Genomic DNA, 16,883 nt, shown 5'->3' with positions numbered 1-16,883 from the left:
TCATATGCAAGGTCACAGAGAGTAAACAGTGGAGAGGCCTGATTCCAGTCAATAGGCCTTACTATTTTTGTTTCCCTCTTTTGATTTGGGGCCAGCAGCAGGGGTGGGAGGGAGCTATAATCATTTTTCTCACATCTAGATACAAATTTCCAAACATCATTGTATCAATATGGGGTAGGTAAGGTGGCACAGTAAATAGACTGCTGAGCCTGTAGTCAGGAAAATTCAAACCTCCCTGAGTTCAAGTCTGACCTCAGAATCTTACTAGCTGAGTGACCCTGGCCAAGTCACTTAGCCCTGTTTGCCTCAGTTTCTTCATCTGTAAAAAAAAAATAACCTGGAGAAGGAAATAGCAAACTACTCAAGTTCCTTTGCCAAGAGAACTCCATAGAGGTGTCCCAGAGACAGATGTGACTGAAAAACCACTAAATCACCCAAAATGGAGATTATCCCACAGGGCTGTTATGGTACAGAGGGAATACTGCTGATCAAAATACTATTCACAATCATTGTAATAGTTTAAATGGGAAGAGAGCTGAATATTGTAAAATTACAATGACCAAGCTTGGCCCCAAAGAAGAAAGATGAGAAGATACCTCCCCCTCTATGAAGCCCTTCAAAAGAAGTTAGATTGTTCCCCCCAACTTGCTGGTTTGTTTTAATGACTTTTTTTTTTTTTTTTAGCTTAAGGGATGGCTCTCTGGGATTAGGTAAGAGAAGGGATACACTGGGAAATGTAAGTCATGTCAAAATATGAGCCACAATAAAATGACATGTCTTTTCCCTTCTCTTGTCCTGTTTTCTCACTGATTGAAAGACAAAGGTCAGTCTAAATGATTTCGACTCCCCTTTTATCCTATACATAAAGGAGGAATGAGTCTTAAGTCAGAGAACTTGCATTCAAATACCAGCTGTGATCTTTACTACCAGGGTGATCTTTGGGCAAGATGCTTAACCTCCCTGAGCCTCAGTTTGCTCACCTGTAAAATAAGGGACTAGATTAGATGACCACTCGGGCCCCTTCTTGTTCCATGGTTGAATGATAAATGTAAAATGCTCCTGTGACCCCATACAAATGTAAGCTAGTATCTTATTACTAGCTCCCATCTCACTCTTTCTTCTTAGAACTTCTCTCTTACATATGACATATTCCGTTACAATAAAAAGGAGTTTGGAATGCCGTCAGTTCCCATGAAGCTACCTCCTAATAATGTGCAAAAAAAATGGTCTTCTCTCCATTCAATTATGAATGAGACATAAAATCAGCCTGTCTCCAGAGAATAGCAGCAAAGACTTCACTGATACGATTCCTTGAAAAGTAATGGGGGTGAGATCATTCTTACAGCTCCCAATGAAGTCTTGAATTTTTAGACTGCAGTAGGAAGGCATAAATCACCTCACCCAGAGACCTCCAAATTTAAACCATTTGAGCTGAACACTCTATCTAAATGTCACCCTGCTCTCTGCTCACTGCTCTGCTCTGAGACAAAGCCAGGATGTGGTTGTAAAGAACTTGAATTAATCTTTTCTTCTTCTGTTGAGGTTGCTAGTTGATGGATCTTAACAATATAACTCCCAAGTAATGTGCATAAAATCTCCTGATCCCAAGCACTTCTATGAGAACTAAAGACTGATTTCCTGCCCACCTGGCTCACTGATATAAATGGATGGATTTCTGAAAGAACCTTTTTCTTCTTTTGCCCATCCTGGGCTCTCTTTAACTATCCAAAAGACTCTCCGAATTCTTCACGTCAGCTCCTGAGAAAGAGGAACTGCCAAGGGTCAGTAGCACCTGGAACTGTGTTAAGAGGACTACGCAAAAAACTTGAGTTGTGCCTTAAAGACTTTGGATTCAACTTCCTGAGAAAGGAAAGACTAGCAAGACCTCTTTCTTTTGCTTTGAAGAAAACAAAAATTAAGAAACTTAGCAGAATTCTAAGAAGACTTTGGAAAAATTGACCTTTCAACTTGGACTTGCTCAGAAGTCAAAATTCTGCTTGAGAAATAGTACTGCAAATATAATAAAGAAGGAACATAAAAATATTGTTTGGATTCGAGTTGAGAACCAGGCCTACAAATCTAGACTCAGACATTTCCTAGGTGTATGACCCTGGGCAAGTCACTTAACCTCTGCTGTCTAGACCTTACTGCTCTTCTGCCTTGGAACCAATTCACAATATAAAATCTAAGAAGGAAAATAGAGGGGTATTTTTTCTTACTTATTAACTGGGTCCTCTGTATACAAATTCTTATATGGAATATTATATATACTATGTTATCACAAGAGAGGCAGTATAGGTTACAGTAGATACTATATATTTTATGATGAAGTGTCCATAGGCTTCACCAAGTCCACTGTGTCTGATGTTTTTTTTGTTTGTTTCTTTGTTTTTCTTAAATTTTTAAACCCTTAACTTCTGTGTATTGACTTATAGGTGGAAGATTGGTAAGGGTAGGCAATGGGGGTCAAGTGACTTGCCCAGGGTCACATAGCTGGGAAGTGTCTGAGGCCGGATTTGAACCTGGGACCTCCTGTCTCTAGGCCTGGCTCTCAATCCACTGAGCTACCCAGCTGCCCCAATGTGTCTGATGTTTTGCACTTTTTGATTATATTTTACTTAATTTTTCCCCAATGAACTAAAATCCACTTTTTCTCCTTCACATTTTTTCCAGCTATAAAAAGGAAAGAAAAAGCAAACCAGCTCATTCTTTTGTCTTCACAATGAATGTTGACTGTATTTGTCTCATACGATTAACCTGATCTTACTAGCAAGATTATTTCGTAAGATTTGAAGACATTTCAAAAAGTTAAGCTACATGTTATTATAAATCAACTCCAACAATCTAAGTGTGACTTACAAGGGTTCTAAAAGATTCAAACTTGAATCTTCAAAACGAAATGACAAAAAAGAGCAGCTGAACAGAAAAGGGCATTAATTTAGAAAAATAAAATCCTACAGAATCAGCCAGCATGGTGAAACGCAACAGAGAACTGAATTTAAATATGCAGCAATACTTTCAAATGTCTACAAATGTACACCATGAAAAATGATGTGAGGAAAGATTAGCTATGTAAATACATCAGAGCCCCCACAGCAGCTGGAACCCTTGACCTAAAGCGTAGGACTAGAAATCAGGAAATTTTGCAATTTGGCTGTAAAAGTTCATCTAATTGAGCAACTTCAGTTTATATTCAGTATTTTATGCCTCTGTATAACTGTATGTTCTCTGCATGCAATCCTACTTGATGATCAGTGTTTTAGTGATAAGTTGTAAGTATTAATTGATTAATTGCATATGAGTCAGTAATCAATAGCCACGTTGTGAGTAAAATCCTCTAAAATGCATCCAGCATCCTGGAATGTATCCAGACATTATACTATCTCAGTTGGCTCTGAAGCTACAAAGATGACCTTGGCTTTTAGCAGATATGGAATTGAACATACCTTCTTTTAAAAAGGGACCTTCTCTGGCTACCCCTTCTAAGAAGAGATGGCCAGAAGACGACTCCCCTTTTTAAAGGAGGGGAGTGCTGTGTAATCTGACTCTCTATATACTAGTTGACACATAAGTTCTGGGACCTTTTGGCCGAGCTGGGACTGGCCTAGCTCCTGACATTTTGTAATTTATGACTTTTTACAATAAATGTCAGTATAGCTCAGATAATTGCTTCCCAGTATTTATTTATTTATTTTTTCGTTTTTTGCATGGCCCCACTTTGCCACTCATTAGCTGTGTAACTTTAGGTAAATCATGGAATTTTCTATGCTTATCTCTATTTCTCCATGCTTTCCATATTCTCTATTTTACCACTTTTCTCCTCTTGAAAATGGAATAGAAGAAGATTCCTCCTTCTTCATGATGGTGCTGTGAATATATTGCAAAATAAGGTGTGTGAACACGTCTCCTCTTTCCCCCCAAAGTCTTTGCAGAATCATGGGTATGTGGGGGACACTACATATAATATTGGAGACTGGTGGTAGTGGTGGCGATGGCAGTAGGGGAGAATATGCTGTTTGGTTTTCTGGAAATTAACATTTTTTTATTCTTTTCTCCCCTGCCTGGAGTCAGACCATTTTAGACTACAGCTCAGTTGCTTCCATGGTCTTGATAAAACACTGTCCATGTGCGGGGAGTATTTGGAGGATAGGAATGGGTATGGGGGTGTTGCAGCTAGCACAGGTAAACTCATGGTTAAGGGGGCAGAAATTATTCTGCTAAAAGGGCAAGACTGGTGATTTGCCAAAGAGATAGAAGTGGTTGGCAGTGTCTGAAGTAAGCATGAATATTTTTTTTCCAAACATTCAATCTGTTCACATTTAGTTTGTATTTATCTTTGTACATGCTGTTTCCTCCCAGAATGTAAACTCCTTGAGAGCAGGGGTTGTTTCATTTGTGTCTTTGCAATGGTGGTGCTTAGCCCATTGGGTAGCCCTCAGCAGGCACTCGATGCATGCCTGTAGGACAGAATAGGCTCCTGTTGGTCCCCTCTTCCTGTGTGAATATGTGGGTATGTACTCACCTACATGCTTTATGCCTTCAGTACTAAATGCTCCTTGATTGATCCAAAAGCACTCAATGGGGTTGCAGGGATCTTGTCCCCCCAAAGATTGCTGAGCTTGACTATCTTCTGTCTCTGTTGTGCTTTCTCTGTGTGTCTGCCCCATGGTCTAGCTGACAATTATCTTTTTCCTTTCTCCTTCCTGTCTCTCTATGGCTTTCTCTGCTGTCTCAGTGTCTGGGGCTGGCCACCACCTTTAGGGGACGCCCTCTCTCCTTCGCTAACCTCACAGAACAATTTGTTTGGAATGGATTTACCATGTAGTGCCTATTGACAGCGTCTACTGTGGAATCATGTCATCTAACCTCAGCTGAATGCTCAGATATGCTCCCGAATCCTTCCATTCTTCTGTGGCTGATTATCCCCAAGAAACAGCAGACCTGGCTGTGGCCTGGAAGCCAGGAAGACCCAGGCTTACCTTTGACATATACTGGTGACCCTGGACAAGGCACTTAAACCTAGCAGTGCTCTAGGAAACTATCAATTGGAGCAAAGCAGCCAACCTGCATTGTGGAGGGGGTTTCCTCACCTTGGAATTCTTTACGCCAATGCTGAGCAAATCCAATCTGGCCCATTGTATAGCTCAAAAGCTAAGGATGGTGTTTATAGTTTTACACAGAGTTGGATGGCTAGATTTCAGACTCCAGCAAAACGGAGCCACACATCCAGTATTTAGCCCCATTTTTCTCAGCCACTCTTCTCAAGTCTTCTATCTCTTCAAAAGCCCTAGACCATGTCTAGCCTGCTTTCAGCTTATGCCTCCTTCTGATGTGGGCTGGCAGGGGGCAGCAAGGGGGAGTAACAGGAACGGGACCCCCATACTCTGAAATCTTGCATTTCTCACTAATTGGCACTAGTTAAACATCAACTGCAACACCTGTAGTTTCAGCATTAGTCAAGCATGAATTGTGCAATATTCAATTATCCACTATGTGTGGATAGATCTGTAGACCAGATCAGTAACATTCTATGTTAGGCATCAGCTTTGTACTTTCTGTTTTATTAATTGCTTATATTGTTCTCAGAAATAATTATTATAATGGTTCTCCAATGTACCACATCTCTTCCCCCACCCCCATGTTCCCACTCTGGAAGGGCATCAAGCCTTCTCCCTGACAAATGATGACAAGGTGGACAATGGAGAAACCTCCACCTGAGTTTCAAAGGGAGATGCTAAGCTCCCAGACCCCAATAAATATGCCAACCCTGATCCACAGGGTGTGGTAGCTCCATTCCTAGGAGGAAGCTGCCACCCTATAGTGAAGCTGCTATTCCATGCTATCAAGCTCCAAAAAAGATACTCTAGTAGCCCCCGGGCTTATCCATCAGCCCTACGGCTACCTGATTAGCCCCCAGACTATTCCACCAGCTATTGGGCTATTTTACCACCAAAATCCACCACTTCTTCAAATAAAATTCTTTTCTTACTTCTGGGCTTAAAGGAGTTTGAGTCTCCCATTTTTGGGGTGAGACCGTGCTACATATTTGTTGTGTTTCTCCCACATCACTTCCTCTGAGAAATTTGAGGTCAGTCATCCATTGGAAGTACTCACATCTCCCCTCTATATCTTTACCACCTTCTTTTCTGTGCCATTCTTTGAGGAAAAGTACTTTCCTTTTTCAAGGAAAACCCTTCCACTTGTGTCCTTGATCCCAGCCCTTCTCATCTCTTCTGAGTGCTTCGCCCTATCCAACTTTCACTACCTTTCTCCATTTTCAATCTCGCCCTTTTCCTGATTCCTTCCCAGCTGCCTAAAAATATGTCCAGGTCCTGCCAATTCTTTAAAATCTATCAATTCACAGGTTGAAAAGTTAGGTGGCTCAGTAAATTGAGAGCCAGATGTAGAGACATGGGAGATCCTGGGTTCAAATCTGACCTCAAACACTTTCTCGCTGGGCAACCCTGAGCATGTCACTTAAACCACAGCTGCCTAGCCTTTACTGCTCTTCTGCCTTGCAAACAATATTTAGTCATGATTCTAAGATGGAAGGGTAAGGGTTGTTTTTTTAAGTAAAAAATAAATAAAAACTATCAGCTAGATGTTCATAAATTCAACGTGTACAAAAGTATATATTATCTCTCTCCCAAAATCTTCCCCTCTTTCTCATTTCCCTATTACTATCAAGGGCATCTCCACCCTCACAGTGACTCAAGTTCCCAACTTGGGGGCAATTTTCGACTCTTCCCTTTCCCCTACCATATCCCTTTATTGCCAATGTCCATCGATTTTACCTTCATAGCATCTTGTCTATAAGCTCACCACAACCTTGGTACATCACCTCAGCCCTAGACTATTACAAGGGCCGGCTGGTTGGTGTCCTTCCTACAAAAGTCCCTCTCTAGTCCACTGTCCACTGGAAGTGACCTTCCCAAAGTGCCTATCTGTCCATGTCACACCTCTGCCTCACACCATATTAACTCTGATGACCCCCATCATCTCCAGATAAAATATAAAATCCGGTTTTGCTCTCAGAGTCCTTCAGAACCTCTCTCCCTCCCTGTCCCCAGCTTTCCTATGCCACCCTCTCTCTGATCCTGAGGACTCTGAGATCTACTGCTACTGGCCCTCCTAGCAGTTCCCTAATCTTCCATCACCCAACTGCAGGCATTTTCAGTAGTAACCTTCTCACCCTCCTTGCCTCCTGGCTTCTCTGGCTTTCTTCAAGCCCCAGGTAAAATCTCACCTATTACAGGAAGTCCTTCCAATCCTCCTTAGGCTTAATGTCTTTGTTTATTTCTAATTCATCCTGCATAAAGCTGATTTGTACCGAGTGGTTTCCCCATTTGATTTTGAGCTCTTTGAGAGTAGGACAGTAAGTCTTTGTCTTGCTTTGTAATTATAGCTCTTAGCATAGAGCCTGGCACACAGTAGGCACTTAATAAATGTCTAGTGACTATTAATCCCAAGTTATTGTTTTTTATCTCTCCCTCCCTTTGACTGCCAAGCTCCAAGAGTCATTTTTACTCCCTTCTTTACCTTATCACCTGCTATTATTTCTCAGCCCTTTGCAATCTGGCTTCCAATTTAGTCACTTGATTGAAACTAGTATCTTCAGGGTTTTTAAAGAGTGATTGCCTCACTGCAAAATTCAATGGAGCCTACGGGGTAGTGAGGTGACTCTGTGGATGGAGAGCCAGGTCTAGAGTTGAGAGGACCTGGGTTCAAATCTGGCCTCAGACACCTCTAGTTGTGTGGTTGTGGACAGGTCACTTGACCCCAAGTGTCTAGTCCTTATCAGTCTTCAGCCTTGGAACCAATACACAGTAGTATCAGTTCTAAGACAGAAGGTAAGGGTTTAAAAAAAAAATTAAATGGCCTAAATGGCAAAATGTTGGAGGGGATATGGAAAAGAAGAGACAGTAATACATTGTTTGTGGAACAGTGAACTGATCCAACCATTTGGGAGAATAATTGCAATTATGGCCAGAGATCTGTAAATCTATTTGTATCCTTAGACCCTGCAATGCCATTGCTGAATTTGTTTCAGGTCTGGGAAAAAAGAAAAGAACCTATATGCTCAAAATATTTACAGCAGCTCTTTTTGTGGTGGCAAAGAACTGGAAACTGAATCCACTGGGGAATGGCCAAATTGTGGCAACTGATCCCCCTTTTTTCCAGTCCCTTCTCTCTTTAATCTCTACTCCGCCCAGATGACAAAAGAATCTGCTTAAGACAAGTCTGACCTAGCCAGTTAGCTGGTGAAGAAAATTTCAGTGCTTATCCATTGCTTCTAGGAGAGAATGCTAACAGCACAGGCAGCCAGAAGATGGCATTTAAGGGCAGCCAGAAGATGGCTCCAACCCACCTTTGCAGCCTTCTTTTACTTTATACTACTCCCTTTACTCATTCCAAGTTCATCCTGTTCTTTGATCAAACTGGATTGCTAGATGTTCTCTCTAGAGGCAACAGTCCATGGCCTTGGTCTGCATATTTGCACAAGCAATCTCCCATATGGCTGGGAGGTAATCTCTGCATTAACTATCTTTCTGTTCATCAGCACTTATCTCTGGTACCATCTCTTCTACCATGAAGCCCCCCTTGCTGTACCTCCAGCTCTTATGGGGCTCTTACTCCATAAATAATCTTATTTAACTCTACACATTTACCCCACCCTCCCACTAAAATGTAAGCTCCTTGAGGGAAAAGACTGTTATATCATATTTCTTTGTAACCTTCCCCCCCCAACTACAGTGACTTGGATGGCTGTAGTAATAATAAATCTTCAAAACTGGATTTAGAAAATGGACATCAGGAACTATGAGCTAGTAAGAGGTTGAGTTAGAACTGACAAAGCAGGGCAGGAAATCCCCAAGATGCCAGGCTAGTAGAAAGAATTACTGTGCGTAGCAGGTCACTTTTTAATATTCCTTATCCCAGAAAATATCAAGAATTCAGGTTATCCTCCAGGGAGCTATAAGGGAAAATACTCATTTGCTCTCTGACACAGTCTGATCTAGCCACCAGCTAAGCAGGTCAGAAATAATGTTCATCCTTGAAAAGTAATTGTGAGAATGTTAGGGGATTTCAGGAACTAATACTGTTCCCCACAGAGGGATTCACTTGTCCAATAAGTTGCTTGAATCTTCACTGTCCCTTATAAAGCCTTCCTTTCAATTCTCAAGGAAAGGTGGGCAAATAGTGTTGGAATTGAATATTGCACTAGGAAAATTAGGGCATGCGAAATACATTTCCTTTGCCATGACTCTCCAAATGAACTGGTCTATTTCCCCAGCCTTAAAGTGTAGCTTTGGTAAAATGAGTTCAATATTCAGGAAAGAAAGGGGCTGACTGATTCAAAGTAAGGTAATAGACAATTTTCTGGAAAGAATGCTAAGGGTGGCTAGGAAAACAACCCAAGTCACTAGTATAATCAACTGGAAATAAAAGGAAAGACAGTTTAATATCTGAGAATGTCATGGGAAATCTAAACGTTCAGAAGGGGCAGGAGCATAAATGCCCCCAAATGGATTGACTGATGAATTAGATATCTTATCTGCTGACAAAGGAGACTATGACATCTGTAGGGATGCATATAGCATCTACCACAATGACCTACATGTAGGGCACATCCTCTGATCATCTAATTGGGAAAAAACACTGAATCCACTCCGTCTTCTTTCTCAGGACCTTAAAATGAGTTACATGTCCTTGAAGTGAAAATAAATTGGTCCTAAGATGGTTTGAGTTCGATTCTTTAAAATATTGACCATTATAAAATGAAAATGAAATCATTTGACTACCTTGGATAATACAAAGCTGTTTAAAAAAAAAATCAAGGAGATTTTGAATGTGTAGATACAGAACAGGACTCCTTGATTTTATTTTAAAATCTGAATTTCAGAAAATTACAGTGATCAACTCATCTATCATGTGTATGTACTCAACAAAAATATGGCATATGCAGCAAAAACATATTCAACAAATCTCTCACATACACAACACATGTACCCTCAGTTCCTTCTAGATCTAAGTCCGATTCATCCAATATTTTCAGCTCTTTTAATAAGCTATTAAGATCTATTATGCTATTGAAGTAAGCCAAATAGAAGGAATTGCCTAAGATGCTAACAAAGACATACCTCTATGTAGATCTAGTGGGCAGAAGATGGGACTTCTTTGGACATAAATATAGGATAAAAACCACAGTGATAAACACCAAGCAACAGTGCCCGTCGTGATAGAAATAAAGGCTTTAACTCCAGAAAAAGACAAGAGAAGTATGCTTGAGGATGATTAAAATTCACGAGACAGAGGCAGCTAGGGGGTTCCTTAGATGGTGTGTAATTAATTTCTGCACCCCACCCTTACATCCTCACATCACACCCTTACGTTTTGTAAATAAAGTTTCTGTAACCACGCTCTCTCGCTCTCTTCTCCTGCTTTCGCCAGCTAGTAAACTTGTCTTTACTGTGGCTTTATCTATTTCCTCTAATTCAAGTGATTATTAATAAATCTTATAAAATATAATACTTGGAGTGATTGGATATTATTTTTAACCTTACAACAGAATGCCATTCCTGGACGATCTGGGTTCAAATATGGCCTCAGACACTTAGCAGTGTGACCCTGAGCAAGTCATTTTAACTCCAACTGCTTAGCTCTTGCCACTCTTTATCTTAGAATTGATATTAAGAAAAAAAGGTAAAGAGTTTTTTTAAATTTTTTTTTAATTTTTCATTTTTAACATGGTTACATGATTCATGCTCCTACTTTCCCCTTTACCCCCCGCAATCCCCCCTCCCATGGCAAAAGGTAAAGAGTTTTTAAAAAGTTAACTGTAGAATCTGAAGTAGCATTGCTAAAATCATTGATGCTAATCTTAACACGATTATGCTGCCATTTTCTATGTGCTGATTTCTTTTAGTGGAATGTAAGCTCTTTAAGGATAGAGATTGCCTTATTTTTGTCTTTAGCAGGATGCCTGGTACACAGCAAATACCTTTTCCTACTTGTGTATCTCAATCAGTGACCATAGTGGCTGGCACATCGAGGGTACTTTCAAGAGTTTTTTTTAATTTATTCATTCATTCCTATTATAAAGATGAGCAACACAAAGGGCTATAAAAAAAATGCCTGCCCTTTGATCCAGCCATATCATTTGGGTTTGTACCCCAAAGAGATCATAGATAAACAGACTTGTACGAAAATATTTATAGCTGCGCTTTTTGTGGTGGCAAAAAAATGGAAAATGAGGGTATGTCCTTCAATTGGGGAATGTCTGAACAAATTGTGGTATATGCTGGTGATGGAATACTATTGTGCTAAAAGGAATAATAAACTGGAGGAATTCCATGTGAACTGGAAAGACCTCCAGGAACTGATGCAGAGTGAAAGGAGCAGAGCCAGAAGAACATTGTACACAGAGACTGATATACACTGTGGTAAAATCAAATGTAATGGACTGCTGTACTAGCAGCAATGCAATGACCCAGGACAATTCTGAGGGATTTATGGTAAAGATGCTACCCACATTCAGAGGAAGGACTGCAGGAGTGGAAACACAGAAGAAAAACAACTGCTTGAACACATGGGTTGAGGCGGACATGATTGGGGATGTAGACTTGAAATTACCACACCAATGCAACTAACATCAATATGGAAATAGATCTTGATTGATGACACATGTTAAAACCAGTGGAAATGCATATCGGCTAGGGGGGGGGGGGAGTTGAGGGGGGTGAGGGGGGAAAGTAAGAGCATGAATCATGTAACCAGGTTAACTTTTCTAAAAAAGTAAATATCATTAAATGCCAACAAATAAATAAATAAACAAGCAAGCAAGCAAGCAAACAAACAAACAAACAAATAAATGAATGAATAGATGAATGGATGAATAAAATGGTTCTTAAAAAAAAATAAAGATGAGCAACAGACCTGAAAAAAAAAATGTTCATGGGACTATCATGAGAGCTCCTCACACAGCTATGCTGACAATCTCAGGGCATGACAAAATGGTCACATCTTTATAATCATGTAGAGAAAAGACTGCCCCAGGTACCTCAGTCAAACCTGGAAATAAAATAGCCTTGAAATGGAAAAAAAAAAAAGCCAGAAAACAAAACAAACTCTATACCATCCCAAAACCAATAAATATCACTTTCAGGAATTACCAACTGGTTAATAGGAAATAGGAATGGTGTCCCCTCTAGATACTCCTTTAACCAACACACATTCCCTGCTGCCATGGCACATCATTCCTTTAAAGAAGGCAATGGAATTTCCCAACATCATCACCATCTGGTGGTGAGAACAGCAGGCAGAGAACTAATTAGAAAAAGTTAATTAAGTCCTGGCATTTGACCACCTACTGCTTCCAAGAATGTCTGAGAAGCAGCAGGGTATCCTGGAAAGAAGGCTTGGCTGTGAGTCAGGAGACCTTAGTCACGCCTGGTTCTGGACCACTGCTAAGTTGTTTCATGGCTCTGGGTTGCTCTCTCACCTACAAAAAAAAGTGGGGTTGGACCAGTCCAAGAGTTCTTAACCTTTTTTGGCATCAAGAATCCTTTTGGCAATCTGGGGAAGCCTCTAAAAACCTTTTCAGAATAAGCAAATAAAATTTTATCAAAATTTTTAAAAAGTTTGCAGTCATCAGGTTAAGAATCCTTTGCCTCAATGCTTCTTCCAAGTCCATTCCTATTCTCTTCACCTGTGAGTGCCTTCCCTGAATTATCTTCCTGAATATGATTTTATATATAATCCTATCAAACACAGTGGCAGCTAAATGGTTCAAAAGATAAAGTGCTGGGTCTGAAGTCAGGAAGGCTCATTTTTTTTTTTTTTGGTCTAAATCTGGCCTTAGACACTTCTTAGCTGTGTGACCCTGGTCAAGTCACTTAACCCCCACTGCCTAGCCCTTATTGCTCTTCTGCTTTACAACCAATACTTAGTATTGATTCTAAAACAGAAGGTAAGGGTTTGAAAATAAACAAATCTTTGTTCATTGATTCCAACATCATTGTATGACTGAGAGGTGTGGGTATATGTACACACGAGGACAGAAAAACGGATTGTGTGTTGTGTGTGTTCATGTGCTTGCACAGGCATATCAATCTGAAATCTTCAGAGCCCTGATAAGATTCTGGAATGGTAAGAGAAAGCTGAACAAAGAAACTAAAAAAGAGACACAAGTCGCTGATGTCCTGAGACATCACTACCTTGCTCAAACTTTTCCTTTTATCTTTTCCCATTAGATTTTAAGCTCCTTGAAGGCAGGGACTGTCTTTCTTTTCTCCTACTTGTATCTCCAGTGCCAGGCTCTTAATAAATGCTTACTGATTTTTAAAAATCACCTCTAAAGCAAAAATACACCTTCCTATTTTCTACAGAGGTGAGAGATTGTAGGGGCATTTCATATGCATTTCATCATACAGTCCCTCTGCTAACTGGTTTTGTTTATTTGTTTTTCTTTACAAAAAGGAGAGAATTCACTAGGTAGGAAGAGGGGGATACAGCCAGAAATGACTGATGTCAAAATAAAAGGAATGTGTCAAACTTATTGTTTTAAAAATAAATCATCTCTGAAGGTTAGAAACAGTTGAGGGTCCAGAGAGGAAGGGTGTCACCAACTCACCCATCTACTCCTTCCCACCCTCCCCCCAATTCATAGTTCTTTTCATTGGTCACCAAGAGCCCAGCTTCTTGATAATTTTTGTGGAACTACTATGGGGGAAATCCTCTTTGGTCATACTGACATTGGGGCAGCACACCCCTGGTTATTGGAGTTAAGCCATCTAAGTCAACTGCATGGAAAGAAGATGGGCAGCATTTTGCCTCTGCCCATCTGAAACTCATGAGGAGCAATGGATCAACTCCTGTACCCAAGAGACATATAGTCTCCAGGGTGCCCTCTGAAAAGGTACCAGCTGTGAGGGTGAGCAGGTATCTGTTTCTGTGCCCGAACACCAGCTGTCAATACTTACTTCCAATATCTGAATGGGGGGGAGGGAAGGAGGTCATCCTAAGAGTCTAAATGATCAAGGCATGCTATTTCTGCACGTGTCCAAAATGTGTATTATCCAAATACCATCTTTGACTCTTCTCCCCTCACTTTTTTTTAAACCTCTATTTTCTGTCTTAGTAACAACTCAAAGGCAGAAAGGCAGGAACTAGGCAAACGGGATAAAGTGACTTGTTCAGGGTCACACAGCTAGGAAGTGTCTGAAGCCAGATTCCCCTCACTTTTCCAATCAAGCCTATAACCCAATTCTGTTCATTCTGGCTCAGCATCATTTCTTGCATCCACCAGTCCCTTTTTCTTTCTTCCCACTACCAAAACGCTAATAATGACTCTCACCTATAAAAGCTTCCTAATAATTTTTCCCACCTTTAGCATCCTTTGCTTGCAACCCAATCCACCATTATCACACTAATTTTGTGTACGCATAGACCTGACCATGTCACTCAACTTCTCCAAAATCTCCTTACTACCTACCAAATAAAGTTCAAACTCCTTTCTGCCTAGAATTCAACCCCCTCCTCAATCTGTTATAAACTGGTTTGTGTTATTCTTCTCTGTGCTCTGAACAACATTGCATTTTCCTGTTTTTGTTCTGTGTCTGGAATGTCCCTATGTCTCAGCTGTATTCCTTCATTCTCTCTCTTGGCTTTCTATTTATCACTTCATGATCAACCCAAATGTTATTTCCAGGAAGCCCTCTTTGATTCCCCCTCTGTCAGTGACAACCCATCCCCTCATTTAGCACTCTGCTGTACACCTGTTTTATAATGAGATTGTGATATATTTATATTCCCCCAGTATTATGTGGTCAAGAGGCAGTGTGCACAGTGGTTTAAAAGCTGGACTAAGAACTAGGAAGATTTGGGATATACAGTCCTATTTCTCCCATAGTCTGGCTTTGTGTTACATGGCAAGTGTTGTGGAATTCTGGGTGAGGCTATCTCTGTACCTTTGCAAAGATTCCATGCTTTGCATCTCCACACAACACAAGACACTTAATTTCTCAGTGTTGTGGCTTCTAATACATTAGCACAGGGATCCTTCACCTTTTTTATTTGAACCTTTTTAGTAGTCTGGGGAAGCTTATGGATCACTTCTTAGATCACAAAGCAAATCAATTAATATTAAAATTTGCTGTTATCAAAGTATACATCTATATCTACATATAAATAGCTATTTTTTAAAAAAATTCATGGACTCTGGGCTAAAAATTTCTGCTTTAAGAATATAACTTTTGGGGACAGCTAGGTGGCTTAGTAGATTAAGGATCAGGCCCAGAGATGGGAGATCCTGGGTTCAAATCTGACCTCAGACACTTCCTCACTGTGCAATCCTGGGCAAGTCACTTAATCCCCATTGCTAACCCTCACCACTCTTCTGCCTTGGAAACAATACACAGTGTAGATTCTAAAGTAGAAGACAAGGATTTTTAAAAAAAAGAAAAAATACATCTATATAAATTTCTGAGGGGATACCAATATTCATTAGTATTAGAAATTTCTTTACCAAGTAGTTCCCCGTAACAATGAGATACTTCTGAAGTCCAGTTCCTATCTCTTTTTGTCATTCCAACCCTAATGTACAAGCTGTTCAATGAGGCTAGAGGCAATCTGAGCCAAATTTTGTTTCCATTAAGCTCAAAACAGAATCCTCTTTTTTTGCTTCAAGTCCACCTTTTCTCCAAATTTTTTCTATTTTGGGTCTGAGGATTTATGTTTGAATCTCTGTTTTGTCAGTTATTGAGAGAGGGTGGCCAACCAGAATTTCTGGTCCAGAGTCTGATTTTCTGTGGCTATATACGCAGACCCTCAGCTCCTCGCAGGAATGTGAATTTGAGGGTTTGAGGCAAATTTTAAAAACTCTCAATGTAACTCTTCCCTAAATTTTCAATTACATAAATTCATATAAAGCTATTAAAATGTATAAATATTGACCCAGATTTCAGCATCCTGGGAAGAAACCTTCATAGAAGGGCCCTGCTTTCATGAGTGAGACAGCTTTCTCTAGAAACTGAGTACTTCCAACCTAAGCTGTTATTATCTTTCAATGACAGCCACAGAATATGGTTTTAAGACTGAAATCGATGGCCAGGGTTTACTTCTAGGTAAATATGGCCCTTGAAATGGCCCATCCCTATGGCAGTGTGTTCCATAAGGAAATACTGGAGCTGTACTTATAGGAAATCAATATGAAATAATTCCTTTCTTTCCAGTCTAAGTGAATGCTGTCCTAGAGAGGGGAAGAGATTGGTTTATTGCAATGAGATCATGCCAGGATGAGAAGCATTACTTATATCAAGTGCCTATATGCTCAATATGGTGGAAACAGCACCCTCTAATATTTGCAGCATAACCATCCTGGCCTCAGGCACAAGAAATAATCCAGGAATGTCAGAACTTTGGTCATTCCTGGACCCTTCGTGCCCTGCTACTCAAGAGTACTCAGTGTCACAGAATAGTTCATACCCAAACCAGACAAATGATAAGTAAGAGGAGATGCCAACCGACTGAAAAGAAATCAGGTGATGGGAGTAGCTAGGTGGCTCATTGGATAGAGAATAAGAGCTGGAGATGGGAGTTCCTGGGTTTAAGTCTGGCCTCAGACACTTCCTAGCTATGTGACTCTGGGCAAGGTACTTAAACCCCATTGCCTAGTTCTTACTGCTCTTCTGCTTTGGAACCAATATACAGTATTGATTCTAAGACAGAGGGGAGGGAGGGAGAGAGGGAGGGAGAGAAAGAAAGAGAGAAAGAGAGAAAGAGAGAAAGAGAAAGAGAGAAAGAGAGAAAGAGAGAAAGAGAGAAAGAGAGAAAGAAAGAAAGAAAGAAAGAAAGAAAGAAAGGAAGGAAGGAAGAAAGAAAGG

General features: G+C 40.4%; 1 protein-coding gene across 2 annotated transcripts in view; it reads right to left on the bottom strand.

Moving 5' to 3' along the window:
* TBC1D9 (TBC1 domain family member 9) overlaps nucleotides 1–16,883 on the bottom strand; it is a 122,610-nt gene that overhangs the window by 55,994 nt on the left and 49,733 nt on the right. The gene's annotated exons all lie outside the window — the stretch shown is intronic.

Source organism: Gracilinanus agilis, chromosome 6 (assembly GCF_016433145.1).
Source record: "Gracilinanus agilis isolate LMUSP501 chromosome 6, AgileGrace, whole genome shotgun sequence".
In the NCBI taxonomy this organism is placed as follows: Eukaryota; Metazoa; Chordata; class Mammalia; order Didelphimorphia; family Didelphidae; genus Gracilinanus; species Gracilinanus agilis.
The sequence above is the reverse complement of the archived record's forward strand: the minus strand, read 5'-3'. Positions and strand labels throughout refer to the sequence as shown.